The sequence below is a fragment of the Acipenser ruthenus genome, chromosome 23 (assembly GCF_902713425.1).
Source record: "Acipenser ruthenus chromosome 23, fAciRut3.2 maternal haplotype, whole genome shotgun sequence".
In the NCBI taxonomy this organism is placed as follows: Eukaryota; Metazoa; Chordata; class Actinopteri; order Acipenseriformes; family Acipenseridae; genus Acipenser; species Acipenser ruthenus.
The window spans coordinates 27,476,796-27,498,050 of NC_081211.1; positions in this window are offsets into that span (position 1 = coordinate 27,476,796).

The following is a 21,255-nucleotide window of genomic DNA, read 5'->3' on the forward strand; positions in this document are numbered from 1 at the left end:
GTTTCTAAATGCTTGCTCTGGTTGGGTGTCACATCTGTTTATACATCTGGACATTTTCAATATGTTCTCAGCACTTTATTGGAGCCCTTACACTTGCTAAGGTTTCCAAACCTGCCTGTTCTTTCAACTGGAGTTCCCCTTTTAGGAACTGTCAGTCTACACACAGGCTACCAATCTGCTCCACAATATTATTCACACCTGACAATATCAATCTGATGTGCCGACTGCCTGCACCTCTCACAAGCTAAACAAGATGGATCATGTTGTATACTTGGGACGGGAGAGAGGCTGGGAATGCAATGTGGGTGTTTTTGTCAGCTGGAAAAGAGTGTTAAGCATATTTACATTTAGATTATACAGCCACAGAAGAGCTGATTAAGCAGTAAATACACTGACAGTAAACTCCAGAAATCGGTGTTCAGTTTCTCAACACACCAGCTGGTCAGGAGCTGCTGAAAATCCCAGGGAACGGATTGTTGGTTGAGATCAGTTTGAGAAATGGATGGAAATATGGGATGCTGCCAGGAATTGTTACCAGCATTGTTCTGGGATGACAACACGACTGGTAGACGAGAACCAAGACAAGAACGAGCAGACGTCTTAGAAGTTCTGCTGGCTATTGCTTTAATAGTGTTGCCTTTTACACCGGAGTGCCAGCCCACAGTCATTTCAATAGCCAGATTCTGAACTTTTCTTAATGCAATTATTCATAAAATATTGTACATACCCTTCCTTACAATGTAGTTCTGTGTTTTTTTTGCTCTTTCGCCTACAGTTCCATGCAGTTTAAATGTTAAACAAACAAAAGGTGCAGGCAAGTCCATCATTGGTAACTAAGAGTCTTTCTGGAGCTATTCCAAAGTCAATAGTAAAATTAATGGTTGCAGTGTATCCATATGATATAATAAAATTGTGAACCAAGGAGTCTGTTACAGTCAGATTTTTAACATACCAAACTGAATTTACTGATGTATCTTCTTGGTTTTGAAATCCAGAGTGCAATTCAAATGAAAAACAGTGTAGCTTAAAAGTTATAGATGAATGCAGGAAGTGGCAGTCAGTAGATTCAGGTGCAAATACCAGTGGAGCCAATTACTGCATGACCTTAAGGGTCCTGTTCAAATAACAGTTCAATTAGTCTGAAGAGAAGCCTTGAGGAGAACAGAAGCTTACACACATAACAGTGAATGGGGAACAATTCCACTAACCCCTTATCAACACTGTGTTTATTCAAATTACCACCACTTTCCATGAGTGTTGCCTTACCTGTTAACTGAATTATCCTGTACCGCAGGTTAAAGCAACATGGTACATAGCTTCTCAATTTAACAGTCTTGGGTAACCAGTGCATTTTAAGAGTGCATTTCTTTATTAGCTGCTTAACTTGAAGGATATCTAGAAGAAAACCAAAACCACCTCCTCAATAAAAACTTTGAACAGCCTGACACAGACCCAAGACTATTAAACAGAAAGCCGATGCCAGTGTCCAGTTGGTAAAACACATAAACCCTGCTCTCTCTCCTCACATCTGTAATAACAGCGGGTGCTGCCAGCGTGGGGCGGTGGGACAGGACTGGGCGTTGTGGAAACCCAGCTGCACTGCCAAGCTGGGCCCTGCCTGCGCTAATGAGCACTGCAACACAGAGAGACCCGACAAAACCAACACAGCACCCCTTATCCACAGGGACCAGGGAGGGGGTCCCATTAGAGCAGAAGGAAATACTGTGGACTGTGTAGCCACGCACTGTAAGAATGCACAACACTAGCCCTCAAAACATAGCATAGCATAACAAAAGCTGCAACTGAAAGAGGCTCACACAATATCAGCAAAAGTGCTGCTTGCTTGCTGCAGTACATTGCACTAGGTGAAGTGTTATACAACTACTACTACTACTACTACTACTACTACTACTACTACTACTAATAATAATAATAATAATAATAATAATAATAATAATAATAATAATAAAGCAGCTATGTTGTTCTGCCTTATATAATGTACTGCAGTAAGCAAGGGTTTCATTTCAATGGCCACAGAATGAACACCAAAAAGCAGAACTCTAATCTGTGAACTAGTTTACTAAACTACCACGACTAGTTAGCACATAAGAAGAAGCACTGCTGTTGGCATCTGCAGCTGTCTAAAACCCATGGCTATTGTAACACTGATTTGACACAGTTTAGACTGTAGCCTTCTCCCACAGTGGTGTTGCAGTTTACCATACTACCATGTTTTGCCATACCGTGCTTCTCTGTGTTATATAATGGCTGTGCTTCACTGTGCTTTGCTACACTTTTCCCATGCTTTTACGGGCTGTAGCTGTGTCTGCTTGGCTCTCACCAGGTTCTGTAAGACTATTTCAATCTGTCCTGGCAGCAGCTTCCACTTTGCTTTTTTCAATAAAAAAAATTGTTTCCAATATGAGGCTTCCTGTTAAAGATATCAAATCCAATCTACTCAGTTTTTGGGAAATTTGAAATCCATTTATTTAAATTTAATTTAAACCAACACATCCAGATGCCTAAAGAAGCGTTATTTTAGGTTCATTACAGTTTAATTAATTTATTTAAATATTCCTTTTTACCAGGCGCAGAAGGGTTTTTTGGTGAGTTATGGGCATGGAGTCAATGTCAGGAAACCTTGGTTCCATTCTCCAATCTTATCACTAAACCCAACTAAGTCAGTGATGGCAAAGCAAAATTAAACTTAGCTCTCTTAAGACTTGTATGATGTTGAGGGTTAAGGGTTTACATTTTATTTCCATGGATGTATTTTAATTTTTATGGCAAGAAATGACATGCCTTTTTAATGCATTTTTTTTCTATTATATACAAAATAAATTAACTGTGCATTACAGAAGATGTGCAATTCAATATGGCATAATTGCAGAGCAGTTTTGACAACTTGATCAGAGCCATCATCTGAAGACTGTGGCTCTCTGCCTGTCAGCATGGGTCTCCAGTTCACCTGGCACAAGGTAAGTTAGCCTCAGAGAAAATACTGCTGGAGTTCGGTTACAGAAAGCAAACAAACCTCAAAGTCAAAACCGACCCACAATTGATGAAACAAGTTCCTTGTTTCTAAAAGAGAACAGGAGCATTTCCAAAAGCCTATCAACGAGGGCTGGCTGGTGCTACAGTGAAAATCCTTATTTGAACAAACTTAAGTCCTTCAACAAGACTCAAGTCCCAGATCTCAAAATATGAAGAGGAGAGAGCCATGAGGATCAAACAACCGTCACTCGGCCCATAAGCCAGCCAACCTGCTTTTACATGACAAGCTATCAAACCCTCCATCCCAATAAGGATAGCTGTGCCCCGACACTGAAGAAGAACTCTGAAACAAAGATTGAGTACCACTGAAATGGAATGGGATACAATAGCATCTTCTTGGAATAAACGGCAACTGAATGATTTCTCTGGATATGAGAGGTTCGGCTTGGGTTCTCTGTAAGACAATACTTGTGCAGACTTTCACTGTCATTAACGCTGCATGAGAAGGTTAGGACCCCGGCCAAGGAAAATAGTGTCTCGTCTGGGACAGAATCTATGTCAGGATAATGAGACTGAAATGCATAGGGTTGATCTTGTTAGTCAAAGCCATCGTTTCCATGATATCACTAGTTTCTTTTGGAAAGGCTAAAATGTCAATGGTTAAGGATGTGTTCGCATTTTCGCTTCAGGTATTTATAGTTGTAGAGAGATGCTAATACCTTTCTAAATCAATGTTGAGTAGTATCCTGGATAGACTTCAAAGAACTGATAAAGAACAGACTCTTCTGTTTTATTACAGTATTTAATGCATGTACTTAGGACAGCAATCCAGAATTGGATGCACAACTTCAGGTAAATTGTGAAGTAGTGTTAGTTATATTTTATTTTTATGGTTCAAAATGTGTCAAAATAAAAATAATAATGATAACTCTGATGGGCAGTCTCTTGGTATTCTGGTGCCAATTAATCACCCACAGATAATGAAGTCAATCAATCGACATAAGCATGTATTTAAGTCTGCAAAGTAAAGACTCAAAATACCAGACAGCTACAAAAGCCAATAACCTAACCTTAACTCCACAAACAGCTAATTCAAACCTGAAAGAAAAGGGAAAGCCATTTGAATGTGAACAATACAGTTAATCTAGCACAGACCAGAGCCCTCTTGTTTTGAAAGACCGAAACAAGAGCCTTTCTTCATCTGATTTATGGATTGGACGAGAGAAAAGGTGAAGCGTTGCGTGTCAAGAGTCTTTGAATGAGAGATATTGAAGCCGGCAATGTTAAAGGGAGCTGACGCACTGCCTAAACCCAGCCTCTCCCTTTCCAGAAAGGTTCTGAATCTGTCGGTGATGAATCAAAGCTTTCAGCAGCTAACTGGGAACACATGGAGGAATTGAAGCGCACAGGTTGTTCTAAATGAAATGTTAGCCGTCAAAGAGCTCCGGAACCTCTTTGAACCTTAAAAGGCTGATTGGATACATGGGTTGATTGTATGTGCGTGCAAATATTTTAACTAGAGCCACTGTGATAGCATGAAACATGTACATTTCAAGCTGTAACTACTGGAAGCAGATTCCTGATGTATTAATCCAGTTCGGGTATTTTAATGGTCCCAGGTTGATTGTGTATTATATATATGTATATATATATATGAACATTTTGGAGCTTTATATCCTTATATCCTTACAATGTAAGTGATAAGTCTTTTTTGTTTTTACTCAGCTAGTTTAAAACAATCGCTTGCATTTCTAGCAAATGCAGTAAATACCTACTTGATGCATGTGATGCAGGTTATATTCATAAAATAACGAGTAAGCATATAGGCAGCGTAATGAACGATGAACTTGTAATATTTATTTAATGGGGTTCTTGAAGTACTAGTTTTAACATGAAAATGAAAACATCCGCATTTGACTGTCCAAAAAGAGTTACATTGCTGTGGTTTTGAAAGGATTGACATCCATTTGAACTATGGTGAACAAAAAACAGGGCTGTTTAAAGTGATCAAGCACTTGACACTTGTGTTAGTCTTACAGTTTTAAACATGAGTTAAAAAGAGGATATCAGAAATTAAATGGAGCATATGGTTTCCAGCACGGTCCTCCCTTTACCCAGTTTTACAGCTGGGTGGGACCGCGGCACCAGGAGGCAAGAAAGAGACGAGCGGCTGAGCTGGGATTCAGATCAAGGGTCTCCTGCCACCAAACCTCTGGCTCTAATGAGACCATACTGCCTCCTCATATAAAACAAATCCAACCCAACTATCCCTTGATGAGGGCAGTTCTGAAAACCATTCAAATCATCCTCTAGTTAGTAAACTATGAGCGACCCATATGGATATGCCATTTTTAATAGAAAAAATATCCCCCACAGTATGGCGCTAAGGTCTATGAAGAACAGCTTTGCGGACAACAGTGGTTCCTGACCATTCCTAGGCATGGCACTAATTCCACAACACCCCAGGCATGTCACAAGAGCAGTTATTAGAGGGAAGGTCCATAACTCCCCAGTGACCAAAACCTGACTCACTGATACAATGAGCAAATCATCTGTCAAACTGTCTCTTTGATGGCAACTGCAGTGGTGGCCTCTGTGCTATGACTATTATTTTAATGCATGTGAAATTGATGGTTTTATTATTTTAATAAAAAAAAAAAACATTTGGAAAATATGATAGTCATAGTTACTTTATTGCATATTAAAACAGGAATGTTGTAAAGCACTTCTTGGCATTGAAATGGAACAGGCTGGATCTTGATCCTAGTAAAGAATAAAAACCAATCCATCACGTACTGTATAAGCCCATGGATCTAACCTGCTTCAAGGATAACTTGTTTTCTAACAGGGCCCAAGCTCATTACTAGCCCCCTTTTTTATTTCTTATTTTTCTTGATGGTCTCACTGAGGTCTATGACTATAGACCCAGCTGTCGACATTATCGATTTACAATCTAATGAAAGTTATCCATCTTGTAAAAATCAACTCCACTAAACTGTACATGTTCCTTATAAAATTTTTTGCAGCTTTTTTCCCAATGGCTATACTATGCATTTGCCATAGTTTGCCTTAATTTCTTTGTTTATTCATTTGCTTTGCCATACCTTGCTATCCTTTACGATGCTTACCCATGCTTTACCATGGTTTCTCTTATTACACGTAGCTATGCTTTCACTAAGGTAAACTTTTATAAGAGGTACGGTGTCTCGTATGCGTGTATTCTTGTCACTAGAGGTCAGGGATAAGCATGTAGACAAATGTTTAGACATCCCTGGGAAACATCAGCAGTATCGTTTTGCACATTCAGTTACAAGTATGATAATAACCAGACTATTTATAATTCTTGTCTATGCATAATGCTATTCGGTAAAAGCACTGCTCTGTGTGTGTGTGTGTGCTGGGTTACTCAAAGGAATAAAAACAATGAGGGTGATCAGAAATCTCCGTCATGCAGAGTTGGAGGTCTTGGCTGGATGGCCCACAGGTTACTTTAAACAATCTACTGCACTTGAACCACTGTTGTATTTCAAGTAAATGTAAAACAGAAACAATATATTCAAGGAACATTATCAAAAGCTTTGAAGGATTTTTTTTTTTTTTTTTTTTAAACGAACAGCAGTTTTAAGGCTTCCCATTTTCAAAAAAAAAAAAAGTCCATCCAAAAAACTTGAATCCATCCAGTGGAAAATCAAAGCACTCCAAGAAGTTCCGAACTGCTTGGGTACCCCAATACAGGAACGTTTAATGGGACTCAGCTGTGCAAGTCTGATTAAAACAAGACAAGTTACAAACACAGTGACAGCAACCGGAAACAGGACCATGAAGATTTCAGAACCAGATGTAAGCCTTCAAGACTATGGCAACAAACTAGCCGGCTGCACCGTAATCACACCAAGGCTTTCATTTCGCTGTTTTCTTTCTCCTTTGGAGAATGCATTCTTTTGATGATTTCCATGTCACTCCTAATCACCAATGAAAGGGGAAAATCTAAGATGTTTCATGACTGGCAGGTCACAGTTTTAAATCATCTTTGGAGAAATGATAAAATGCACATTAAAATGGGGACCAGTACAAATATGTCCATTGAGAGCTAATCTAATTGATTTGAAGTATTAGTTAATGTAACCGGGTGGAGTCTGTGAGTGAACTGGCGACTCCGCGCACCACAAGCAGGTGTCTTACCACAATGCAAAAGAGCTCGTCTGCATTCATGGTTTTAGAGCTTTTAACCTCATCTCATTTACCGACGGAGGACAGGACAGAATCCGTAACAGCAGTGTATCACACAACACAACTATTTTCTATATAGCACTCCTATATAGAAAATATAAGGTGTAATAAATGTTACCTTGAGTGCTGTGCGAATCCTTATGCTTGTTTCATATTCTGTCTTGGAAGATGAGTCGATACATACAGAGGCTATCATTTTGTCTTGTAAATTATTATGCACTTAATCTCAGTGAAGGCTTGCAGCTGAAATAAATTAACAAGATCCGGAGAGATACAGTATATCACCCACACAAATCCTTACTTCCTCTTCAGCAAAGTTTAATAAATAAACTGTCTGCAGCAGCAACCTGCAATGTCTCATCCACAATGTTTACTTCAGGGTCTTCCAAATGGGTTTGATTTATTTGAGATCAAAACAGAAACTGAGCTGAATTTGGCTTTGGTTCATGGTTGGTCTGATTATTTGTTATTAGCGTTCGTATCAAAGACAGTTCATCTAAAGAAACAGACTTTGTGAAGTTACTTTCCATGGACGTTTAGTTGCTGGTAAGGAGATGGTATAGTTCATCTACACTAATATAATAATAACAAGGGTCTCTATAGCTGGTTCTTTCAGAGCAGGAGAGGCGTTGCAGTTGCTGTGTGCGTGTGTATGTGTGTTGTTGTCTGGGCTGCTGGGAGGGTTGTTTTGACAAGGCAGAGCGAGATTATGTCGCTCTCTCTCTAAATGATGGTTTCCTTCGACCCTGTTTACATTCCTCACTTGAATCTCAGCCCTCCAGATACTATTAATCGGACTGACTGAGCAGGAGGGAAAAAAATGACTAAAACCTGATTACTGTAGCAACGTCTTTAAAAGTGTCTTAGAACAAAGGTACTGTTCTGATCTGATGTTTTCAGAACAGTTCTATCTAGTGTTTTTATTGGTTTATAAAAAAAAAGATTACTATAACTAACCACTAATGAAAATATGCAACTAGCAATCCAGTTAATAAACTTAAGAATTGTAAAAGTGCGTGACTGAAAAAATATCTGGCTTCACGATATAGTAAAATTGTCTCTTGTGTTTCAAAGGAATTTGTGGGAGATTTTATTTTGTAGCTAAAAGCGGAGAATAGAATGTCCTATTTGAAGCAGAAAAATGCAGACATGGATTTCGAGGTCATTTCTGACAGAAAGACCCTCATGACAGTTGTGAGAAGGTCTAAAAAAAGAATCAGATCAGGGATTGTGGGAATATTAAAATAGATTCTGGGTCATCAAATATAATATCAATTATTATTATTTTTAAATATAGGTTAACTTTTCAGCGTGGGGCACTGTGTGCCAACCCAGAATCTCATTCAAAGATCACTGCGATTACTAGATCTGGCCAAGGGGTGGCACTGTGTACAGTGCAGAACTCCAGGACCTGAATTATTGAACCCTGGGTTTGTTTAAAATCACCATAGATAAGCACAGAATGTGCTGAGGAGATAAGTGATAAGAGATAAGACAAGTTCGGTTATAACTCTGAAAGCAAATCAGAAAGAGAGGTTCCCTTTTTCCTCATTGTGTTTCTGTAGTGCATAAGACGACACTTCGATTTCGATCTTTACTGCCACCATAGCGGCACTGGCCTGAGCTCAGCAAGTTTTGTGCTGCCGTGGCACAATGGCACTAATGCTGGGTATTAGTGCTGCAGAACTAGCCTCACCCCTGACAATGAAATACCATGCGTTTAATCAGCCAGCACAGTTGTCCTGTGCTTACTTAGGCAGCTAGATAGGCCAGGGTTACAAGCTTGTTGATTTTGTATCCAAGTGAATAGCGAACAATATGGTGAACAATGTGACCCCAGTGGGTGCCCGCTGACCTCACTGCATTTTGGTAAAGGAAAGCAAGCACCTCCGCGACAGAATCAAGAGCCAGCCTTATTATGCAGCTCAGCGGGAAAGGGAGATGGTGAACTGATATTAACAGTCACATGTAGGTTTTATTAAGGTTAAAGTGTTTGAAAGTAAAGGGCCACAGCAGAAAGGTGTATCAGCTGTTTTAACTGATTTCAACTCTTTGTGTTCGATTTCATTCCAGGCAGTGACGTCATTGTCTTATATATTTTTAACATTATTATTTAATTTTTTTAAACCACCTCTCCTTTTTTACAGAAGCCCTTGCGGTACTTTAAACATACAACTCAGCAGACCTTAGACACTTTTTCCTTTTCCTGAAAATGTCAGTTCTTATGTCTGCCTGATGGTTGTCTTGCCAGTGTACCGCAAAAAGTCGTAAAAGATGAACACTTGAATATATTGGATCTCACTTGTATTGTAAATTGTTTGAAAATAAGAAGCCCTGGAGATTTTAAACTGTCTTATTAAATCAATAGACAGACCGACGCTGGTCCTGTAAACAATTACACCAAAAATGTGAGGAAGGAAAGGCTGCCCTTGAGTTTTAATACCAGTCGCCATGGGGGGAGGTTATACTTTACATACCAGAACAAAAAACTGCATTTCTAAAATAAGTAAAGTAATGATTTCAGGTACATGCTGTATGTCTTTGTACAAACTGACCCAACAGTGTGAAAACTAATGGTTCCAGCAGGAGGGAAAAGGAATGAATGAGATCAGATCTGTGCTGGTCAAAAAACCAACAGGAATGAGAAACCATCTTTTATCTGTCAAACCGCACATAGAACCCTGTCAACAGACGCCACACAGCAACCAGATGAGCTTTCCACTGCACTGCGAGGACTCTAAACCCACTCTGCGTGAGAAACCACTGGAAGCAACATGATAGAAACTACTGCTAGTCGACATCAGAGAGAGACAAATGCTTAGCTTTGTTTGTTTTTTAAATAGCATCTGCTTACAATGCACCAATTAATGCTGTTCAGATGTCACTACTACATCTTTTTATGAATTTCATTGCCCTGCAATGTGTTAAGTGTTCAGCAGGTGGTGTTGGCGTACATATCCAGAACCTCCACTAAAACATCTGATTTGAGGAAATATTTTCTGCCGAGTTTAGTACTTATGTTCTCTTAAGAAAGTGCCCTCTGTATGGGGCGTTATCGCAATAGAAATAAAACAAACAGATAAAGGAATGTAGTTCTCTGCTGTCAGCTATCTTCATGGTGAGAACCTTGTTTCCTGTCATGGTTGTCTGTTTCATATTGTGTTTTTTTTCTGAAGCAGCGCTGTAAGTGGGGTGAAGATGAAATGAACTAGTGAAGGAAGAGGGAAGATTTGTCTGTCTATAAACACAAACAGACTTACAGATACAAACCTCCCCCACACACGCGTATACAGTACAATTAACTGCATATAAGTGTACACAAATAAGTTTGACTTCCTGCCATGTGTCCTCAAGAGAAGGTCATTGGCTCTGAAGGCTTCAGACAGAAACCATGAAGAATGCTGTGGTTACCTGTGATGACAGAGGGAGGAGACGTGCTAATGGGGGGGCTTCCATGCTAAGTGAAGGGGGAAGAGATGGAGGCACCTGGGAGGCCCAGACATTCTTCATCATCAGTTCTCAAATGAGCTTTTAATCAGGATATTAAAACAAACAAGATGGAAGACGTCATTCATAACAATCGCACACATCTGTTTAAACAGCACTGCTGAGAAGAAAAATCTGTAATAAAAAAACACCTCCTGGTGTGATTCCCCTTCAGGGCACAGATTAATAACAAAGCAGAAGTGACTGGATTCATGGCTGCATCTTACCGGATCATTATGTGGTATCCAATCAGACCCCCGCCATAACTATGCTGCCAGGGTCTAATGGCTATTGAAATGCAGACCTCCCATATCTACAATGCCCTTTAAAAATATGTTGTTTCACTCTCCAAAATGTGCTCAGGATGCCAGCTGATTAGCTCAGTCTGTCCAATGTGTGCTGTGTGTTGTGTGCCCACAACCACTGTAATAGCCCAATGGTGCTGGTCAGACAAACCTGCTCCCAGTAGAGCGTTTCTACAGGAATCCACACAAGAAGAAAGCATGACCATCTTCTTCAAGGGGTTGCAATGGAATGTATCAAGAAGTTCTGCAGTGAGAACTTCATAGCTACAGCATCATGTAGGAAGTTATGAAGCACAACAGAATCAGTGGATGGGTATTTTCCAGCAATGTGTCATGTTTACAATGGTTTAAAATGATCATGCTGCCAAGTCTCTATTTCTGGGCTTGCTGTATAAACCTGTCCATCTTGAAAAGGAGTTTAAATGCTTCAGGAGGTCGTTCCACTCTCTGTGCTCCGAACCTTGGGGGGGGGGGGGGGTGGGGGCGGGGGTAAGCCCAGAGCTGGGATTGAAACTTTCTAGTTTTCCACACTCCTGAAGCCTTGGAGGTTGGGGCCAGATGGAGAGCTTCCCAGAACACCACGCTCCTAGCTAGCAAACACACAGGACTGCTGCTTTTCAGCAGTCTGAACCAGCGATGCTTAGTGCTTATCTGTCACGGTGAAATCAACATTTTCAAAAACATTTTTAATCTTCTGCTTTACTGCAGAAAAATCATTGACTTATATGTAATAGCTGGCATTCCATGAAATCAAAAAATAGATATTAAAATACATAAACAATATATCAGCTATTCAGATTTTGTTAGCGTTAAACATCTTACCAGTTTTGATAACATTAGCATTTTTTTTCCAGTTAATTTGTTCCAGAATGTGTTAAAACTGAATGGTGTCCAGTACTCCTGGACTTAAAGCATTTTGCAATATCCTGCACAATAAATCTAAAATTCCTGAGGGGTTACATTTTCTAACCTCGTTCAAGAAAAGAAAAGATTGGAAACTAGGGAGGATAGGAAACAGTTCTTTATTGTAAAATAAAACACCTGTCAGGAACTACAATGTCCCCATGGGTGGATGTGGGGGTGCTGGGATGTGAGGGGGGTTCAGGGATGATGTAATGGCACTTTAAAGGAGAAGAAGAAAAAGAAGAAGAAGGTATCTTGTGACCCAGACATCCTGGTGGAAACACATCTGTGGTCTTCTCCCTGCACACAGGAGGGCATTGCTGAGGGCTGCATTCAAGAATTTCACATACCTGAGTCATAAAGAAAGTGCTGCCTGAGCCAAAAAGAATACAGGATCATTCAAACACATGCTGCACTGTCTGCAGGAGAGCTGAAGACTTTCTGATGGGGGAGCAGCTGGGCATCTGCTGCTAATATCTCTGATCTGCAGTATCCTTTACAGATCAGAGATATGAAGTCAGGTGGCTAGACAGACAGAAAGACAGGCAGACATGGTGCTTACACAGAAAAGACTTCAAGTTAAAACAATGTATAAACAATGCTGATTTCATTTTCCTTTACTTAAAAAAAAATCAAAGCTTTTTCTTCATACTTGTACAGGCATGTGTTTTGTGTATATGTTGTATCCACATGCAAATAGCAGCAATCATCGAAGCCCTGCAGGCTACTAAAGTTCTGAACACACAAATGGTTTACAACTGTATTCTGACCACTGCTAGCCTATGGGCAAGTGGCTTTTTGTTCATTGAAAGGGTCTGAAATTCATTAAAACAAGTGAACATTAACCTGAGTGAAGGATGTAAATTTAAATGCTTTCTGCAATTATACCATGCATTACAAACACTTTTTTTTTAAAATACACATGTAACAACTTGATAATTCTACCATCAAATATGCAGCAAGCTCAATGCTTTTTAAGTTTATTAACTGTAATAGTCTTCAATTAAGGTAACTTGACCTTTGGTTATGTATTCTCTCTTTGAACGTGTTGTTTTCTGTTAAATATTCATTTCGATCAGCCACTTTAAGAACCCTCACATAACTGCAGGACTTGTATCTTGTATGAAGCAGCTGTTGTGCACCAGTGCATTCTCCTCTTCAGAAATCATTGTATGACATGTTAATTGATCACTGATTGACATAAATGATCACTAGATGGAAACTGATGTGTGGAGAATGTGTTTTTCTAATTATTTCAATTGGGTGAAACAGACTGAATAGCTATCAGGTGATCTGTAAAAACAAGTACTTCAGAACAATTCATTACCACCATCCAAAACCATGTTGGGCTTTGTTTATTATTTAAATAGTGCAGCCCTTCAGCTCTACAGCACGCTTATTGACAATGCCCACACGTTTCTGCAGCTCAACAGCAAATCTCCTCTTAACAAGAGCTGTGGTGGTGCATGCCAGGGTGGCATAGTCGGGTTCTCAGAGCAGCACAGCCAGGCAGGGCAGGACAGGCTACTGAACAAAAAGACTTTCATTAGAGGCAGCCGCAGGGTTCAGATTCAATTCAATAAACAGAGGGGTGATTGAAGTCAGGCAGACTGGCTTGTGGTGGCTGCTGCTGCTGCTGCTGTCCAACTATCCAAATGTCTTCATCCAGAGATCACTCTATAAACAATGTGTCCTTAGTAAGAAATATAGTTTACAACTTTAGTTTGGGAGGATGGACAAACCCCCCCCCCCACACAATTATCACTTATCATCTAATTGAATCATATCATCTAATGAATCCAAATTGAGTAATTACCACTTGTATAAATAACCTGTTTACTCACCCTTCCTTTCACATTCCTTTCTTTCGCAACCCAGTGTAGTTTCTATGGGGTTTTCTTGCCTCGTAGGGGATTCGATCCAAGTAGGTGTTATGCCAAATTGTTTGTTATCTAAATCATTGTGTCGTGGGGTTTGTCCTGAACTACAGGAATGATTTCCTAAGATCTGCTCTGTACGATGTCCAATACGTTCATGTTTGTTTCATGCAAAAGTATCTTTAAACTGTTATTTTGTTTCTGCTTAGCAGTAGTATCAGTTCTCATCTTCTTCATGCACAAGCCTAAATATTAAAAGAAGGGACCATTTTTGACAACAGTGCTGAGAGGGTCATGTACACTGTTAAAAAGCAATGGCTTTTTTTGATTAGTCAATAATAAGATGAAAATTAAAAAGGAAAAAGTCAAATACCCTGAGGCAACAGTTACATTTTATAATGAGCTTCAAAAAGACAAATTGCAATGTTGTTATACTTTACGTGTACATTCCTTCTCTAGATTCCTATACAGAACCACAATAGCTTTCAGGAGCTACCCTTACAATGCAGGTACAGTAGGCACACTTTAACAGCAGTTGTGTTGCATATGGCTACACACTTTGTCATTTTAACGGGTTTCACAGTAATTCTGAGAGTGTTGCCACATGTCATGGCAGGAGCAATAAAAGGTTATGGGCTAATGACAATAATAGTCTCATTTACTGACCTCTAATCTATTCTGTGTTAATTGGAGTTGTGCTGCCCCGACTCTCAAATAGAAGCCAGCATCCCAGAATTGCTGTATTCAGCCACACACAGACAGCAACTGCATTCATCCTTCCAGCTGGCTTGCATCACCCTCACAGAATTGCATGCATTTGTTTTCCAGCTGATCCTTCATGTAAGCGTGGGCTTTAATAGGCAGATTCCCTGCTTGCTCAGTAAAAAGATGCAGTTTCCACCAGTCGATATGTAATAGACTTTCAAGATGCCATTTAGGGTATTAGTCTCACATAATGTTCATTTCAGGACCGTTCTGGAGATGCTGTCCAGTGCTGTGTTGTAATGCTTATTTTAAGAGAATCATGGGAGCATAGATAAACTCCACTGCATACTGTAAGATGTTTTAGGAAATAGCTCAGCTTTTTTTTTTTTTGGGGGGGGGGGGGGGGGGGGGGGGGTCATATAACTAGTAATGCTCTTCTCATCTTTTGCAGAGTGGTGCTATTGAGTAGCTACACTCAGGGGTCCTGATTAATTTGATTCTAAATCTTTTTTTTTTTTTTTTAATTACAAATCCAATGCAAATGCAATATAATCCAGTGCAACTGTTCTGTTGCATGAGTCATAACATCTTGCTTTGGAATAAGAAACCAACTTTTAGGTGAATGTGGGAGGGGAGGGGAGGGGGGCCCATTTAAAAATTCTGCACCAGGGCCCATTCCAACCTAGCTACGCTCCTGAGAACAACAATACAGTTTTATTTATTACTCACGTATATGTTCCTACATGGAACTGGGCATGGAGTCGTGTGAATTGATGCTGCTGACGCATGTGGGGAATGACAGCGTTGACGCATGCTCAGAAACACTGCGCATTTCTTGCCTCAGGCAGTGAGGCGCTTGCACAGGCACTATGCTCAGAAGCTGGTCTTGTAGGTGACAGGTTTTTTGGAGGGTTTGAGGGGACCCTTCTGCTCTCATCAGAAGGTATTATAGATTTCTAGTTTACCATGTGCTTTATTTTGGTTATAGAAGTTATTTTTTACTTCAATTATGCCATAAACTGGGGCGAAGTAATTATCTTTATATGTGTATATAAGAAACGTTGTGAAGTTGGCACTTTTGAGCAAAACTATATATATATATATATATAAAAGTTTTTTTCTATGAAGTAGACAGATGAAAATAGCTTTTTCATCCTTAATTGTTGTGAATTAAAGCTTTTGAAGTTTAAGTGCTGCTGCAAAGGCCATGACTGATACAGCATTATGTCATCCAGATGCACTCAATTGCCTCTAACCAGAGGAAGCCCCCCCCTTCTCATTCCCTTCTCTCCCTCCTCTAGATGTGCCAGGACAGGCCTCTAATCCAGGCTCTTTCTGACACTCACTGACGGAGTTCCATGGAAACAGGGTACCCACCTTTTCCTCAGTGTTATCCTGTATTACAACAGCCGGTCCTAACAAGGCCTGTGGGATAGGTCTGTTTTCTTAATGACAGGGGCAGCAGCTACACTGCAGTCTGGAATGATAACGTTTCAGCCTTTAGCAAAATTGGACCGGCCCTCCAGGACGGAGATTGAGCTCCACTGCTACAAGAGGCCATTTTTGTTATGTTGATTTTTTTTTTTAAGTCTAGGTTTTTATCCCTTTAGGTTAAGAGATTCTGGCAGAGAAACCACGCGTATGGTCCTCCAGATTTATAGTATGGAAGTTTTGAGGATGCTGTGTTAAAGTACAAGGCAGTTTTTTTTTTTAAGACCGACTTACAGAGACTAGTGAGTGAACTATGCATCACAACTGCTGCTGCAGAGTCACTTACAATAGGACCTTGGTTTTATGTCTCATCCGAAGGAGGATTAGAAGTAATTCTAATTAAATTGCTTCCAGAAATAATGCAACAGAAATGTAGGGAATTAAGTTAGCAGATAGCACAGTGAACAGAAACACAGTCATGCTCAAACTTTCCATGCAGGCAACAAACTCTCTTCTGTAGCCTGTGGCTAGACTTCCTTTTTCTTTCTTCTTCGTCTTCTTCTTTTTTTATCCTCTGATGAATCGAGACACATGAAAGAGGACACAGTGAGAGTGCTGGTGGCCCCGAGCTCTTTGCTTTGACCACAAATAAGGAACAGCACAGGAAGAAGTTAGTAATTATTCTTCACACTGTACCCTTGTTAAATGTGAAATATATTATTTACAATAATAAATATAGTCTCTGCCCCGAGCCAATCAGGTGTGTTTCAGGATGTTTAACACCAAAGTATATTTCTAAATCTCCTGATCAGAAATAGAGATCTGCAGGGATAGCCCTAAAAAAAACTGCAGCATTGTGACGACATACAGTATGGCAGTGCAGGGTAATGACACACTGTAGGTTATAAATTGAGGGCATTTTGGAATACTTCTGCCACGTTACTGTGTCCAAAACACAGCAGGCTGGGAACTGCTCTCAATGCACAGGACTTCCAAGCTAGCTTTAGATGTTGCTGCTCTCAAGGCTGATTATCTGATGCAAAGCCCAGAAACGAATGAGCGCTTTAGACGACGAAACACACAACAGATTTCTGATTTGGAGTGATCAGCTGCTGATTAAAAAATGAAACCTTGGGTACCTGGCAGACTGCAGCTGCCCCGCCTGTGCTCTGGGCAAGGCTGCTCTGCTCTCACTGGCACGTTAGTCCTCTCTGCTGCAGATGTCATTCCCAGAGCTGTGGTTTCCATTTCATTTCCTCTGTGGGATCTGACGGACTTCAATACTAGAGTTACTTCAGGGGCAGGCAGTGGGAGACTAATTCCTATTTTTGTGAAAAAGTTTTAAAAGCAGAAACACAATGTGTCTTAACTTTTCAAATCCCCCTCTTTCGAAAGTAAACCAGTCTAGTAAACCAGTCTTCTGTACAGAGTGAGGTCTGTAACCTCTGCTCATGTATCTCTCATGGTAAGAGGCAAAGATCATTTTTACAAGTATACCTGTTTAACCAGTGGTTTCCATGCTACGTATCAAGAATGTTTTGTCTTCTCTTTGCTAATCTGTATTATGTTTTTGGTAGCGCATAAAGCTAGAAACTCTTTGATGGGACTGGCAGACCTTTTTGATAATACAGCAGGATTATCCACATAGTCAGCAAAGAGTTTCAGAAGTGAATCAGTATGGAAGACAGGATTGCACACCATGCAGCCATGTCCTGAGCAAATGCTTTGGCCTTGCTGGGCAATTGAATTGGAATGAACTCTCTCCCCTGCCAAGACAGATAGTCATAATAAAGAAGAGGGGGGGAGGGATCCTCTGTCAGAACCTCATGCCTAAGAGCTTATCTAACTGTGTGAATGTAGGTGTCATTATATTTATACACATCCGCCAATAACTGGCTTTGTGAACTTTACATACACATATTGTGCTATGGAAGGAGCCTGTGAGAAACAGATGTATGTTTCACTGTTACCATGATGTAGCAGAGAGACACATTCTGCAGAACTTGCCTCTAGCAGGAGGTATCCGAAGGGGTGAATGTATCTTTCACGAGGCTGCACAAATAAGAATAGGTGTCGAGGTATGTAATGCATACAGTACTGCATGTAAATTGAGGGAGGTGTAGGTGGAGTACAATGTGTGAGGGGCCAGGGAAATCATTCACTGGCATGAGTGTGTTGTTTTAAAGGGCTCTGGACAGAGGAAAGGCTCCCACCCTTTTCCTTTTATTCTCTCGTACACATTGCAGTCTAATTGCAAATCATAAACACAAACGCTAGCCAAGCTACCAGTGGGAAAATGAACGAGCAGAGAAACTAAACACACACACACACACACACACAGATGGACATACAGTGCAGACAGTCGGACAGCTTCAACGGAGGAATAACTACCTAGAGGCTCAGTGTCCTCTTTCTGATATTGTAACAAACCTTCCTGAATGAAGAAGAGAACAATCAAATATCCTGCTCGAGATGGTGCTGTTGGGGGGGGGGGGGGGGGGGGGTTGGTAACACTGCACTGCTGGCTCACTCCAATGGAAGCCTGTACCATCCACAGTCCAAAATCAGAGAAAGTGATCATTGTGTGTTTGCGTTCTCTATTATATACACCAGTGCATTAGAAATGACTTTATACAAATTCCTATTCCTCACTTTATTGGATTATACTGTATTCCCCACCAAAACACCAAAATATGAATTACAGTGTAACAGATGTTATTGTTTTGGAACTAAACTTCCCATTCACCTAGGCTGCCTGCCTGTTGAGACAGGTGCTGATGCTCTGGTGCCATCACTGGAGGTGTGCTTTCAATAGACAGGTGTGTGCAATGTAGGAAATGTCAATACAGTACTGCAAAACAATGGTGTGCTTTTCAGTTTTTTTTTTTTTTTTTACTTACTTATGGCCAGGAATAACTAAGGGAAAATGCATTACATTGTTTTTTTAAAACATGTATTTTAATGTATTTTAGACTTTGTACACTAATCCTGACTGGTTCAGTGTCCAATGTTAAGTATTAGAAATCAGTGCAGTGTATTTATTTCAGCCTGTACATGTAAGCCATTTCATGCATATCAGACATTCTATTTGATGTTCTGTGAACCATTATAAAATATTTCTATTGAAGCAACGTCTTTATCTGGTACACAATAATTTCAATAGACATTGAAACACATAAATATAGGTTGCTCCAGTTTTAGCAACACAAGCACAATAAAGAGAAAGTAATTGAACTTGTTTTGATACAAGGTTGGACCATGAAACTGCTTTAAAGGTGTGCCAGGGCATTGTAATTAATGTTCCTTTGGAATAAAATAAATAAAAAAGTCCTTTCCCTGTTATATATTCATATTATAAGAGGCAGGAATGTGGTGTTTTCTTTACCATTAAATAGTCAACGTCTATCAAGAAGCTGCTGAAGAATGGGGAGGTTGAGACGCCCATTCTATCACACTGAAACGGCACTATTTTCCATTCAATTACAATGAAACCTCAAAGTAAATATGCAGTCCAAGCGAAATCCAATGGGCCAGCAAATGTCCTGCTACTGATTTCTTAATTGTCACATAAATATATACAGGACACTCTGCAGACGTCTTCAAGTCGTAATTCACTGGCGCCCTGAAACTCTGAGGGCTTTACTTAAGGGTTAAGTAAAAAGGCAACTTTTCAGACAGGAATAAATAGCGTTAACATAATAAAAAAAGCAAGAAACTATACATCTTACAGTAACAACCATTCATTATGTTGAAATCATTTAGGATAAAAAGGTGTTTCCCATCTTTTAGGATTAACACAGTCAGTCAGTTACAATAATGGCTGTGTCAATCAAAACACAGTAGGGGCTAACTTAAGAGGCTAAATTGGCTACAATTTATTTATTTATTTATTTATTAAGATACTTTATATTATCAATTCGCTCGGTTCAGTTTGTATATCCTGTGCCATTCTGTAGATTTAGGTTGGATTCACTTGACTTTCATCATTTGATCCTTGGGATCAGTGATCCATGTTTTGAGAGCCCGTCTCTGCTTTTCCATTTCCTCTGGGCCGCAGCTGTACTGAGCTACACCAGACTGACCTGCCCTCAGGATCTCTGTATGAGCTTCCCTGTTCTCCTGTGTCAGGTTTCGTGCTGCAGACAGTGTAGCCACAGGCACTGCAAAGCTCTGAACTCTCTCCCTGGTCAAAGGGGAGTCTGTCCCAGCTGGCAGTGGAGAGGGTGCTCTTACCACACTTACTGGGAAAACTGGTCTCCGTCCTGTGCACTGTACTGGAAAAGCCAACCCACCTCCAAGAAATTAAGCAAAGTGGTGGTTCAGGCAGGGAACTCACTTTAATCTTAGATCAAATCACGTAAACATCAAGCATATCTTAGGCGCTGTCCTTCGATAAACAATACGTCCAATGATGGGCAAGGAAGGGATTGATATCTTCCCTCAATCCATTAAGTCCCTACTGTGCACCAGAGTTCATCTCCTCCTCCCCAGCCTCCACCTCATTTCTGGCTTCGTCTAACAGGGAAGGGCATCTATTCTGCTCTTCTGCCCATGGCTTCCCTACAGTCAGCCTCTCCACTTATCTGCACACTTTTTATATGTCTAATGTAGCAGTGTTGTCTAGTTTAAGCTTTAATAAATAATCTATCGCATGAGTTTCCTGAGTGAACAAGAATTCAGAAGTCCCAATATTAGCCAGTGCCGGGACGCTGTTGTGTCTGCTACAAGGCTGAGTCAATAAAAATGAGTTCCACGAGGATGTTACCCAGATCTCAATGACATGCCATCAAACACTGTAAAACAAAAGCAGAGCTTTAATGGAATGTCTGCAAACATTTCCTCCGGCTCCCTCTCCCACACAAGGCTGCCCCCTGAAAAGTCACGAAACTAAGTTTGTGGATTTAAGGGCTGATATTTATCAGTGAAAGCTGCAGCTTGCTGGAACCCAAACAGTGCAGTCTGGAAGGACAGGGAGAGAGAGGGAAAGAAACACTGATGAAAGACATCCAGCCTGGGTTGAGGAGGTCATTGCCCTTGTTCTGCTTTAGATTAGGAGCATTAGCTGTTGTCGTAATAAACAAAATACTTTGATATTAATACCTTTGTCAAAAAGGATTCTGGTAAGGCTGTTATGTATTGCTTACTTCCCATGGGAGGGTGACCTGTCATGAATAGGCCATGCATCAGCCATGCACCCTGTTGCATGGTATTATTTAGTCAAGCTCATTAATGCATAGAACCAATTATAAATGAATATAATGGATGGTATACCATGCAAAAGAGGAGTATAATTTAATAAAGACTGGTAACTTGCAGTACTGTAA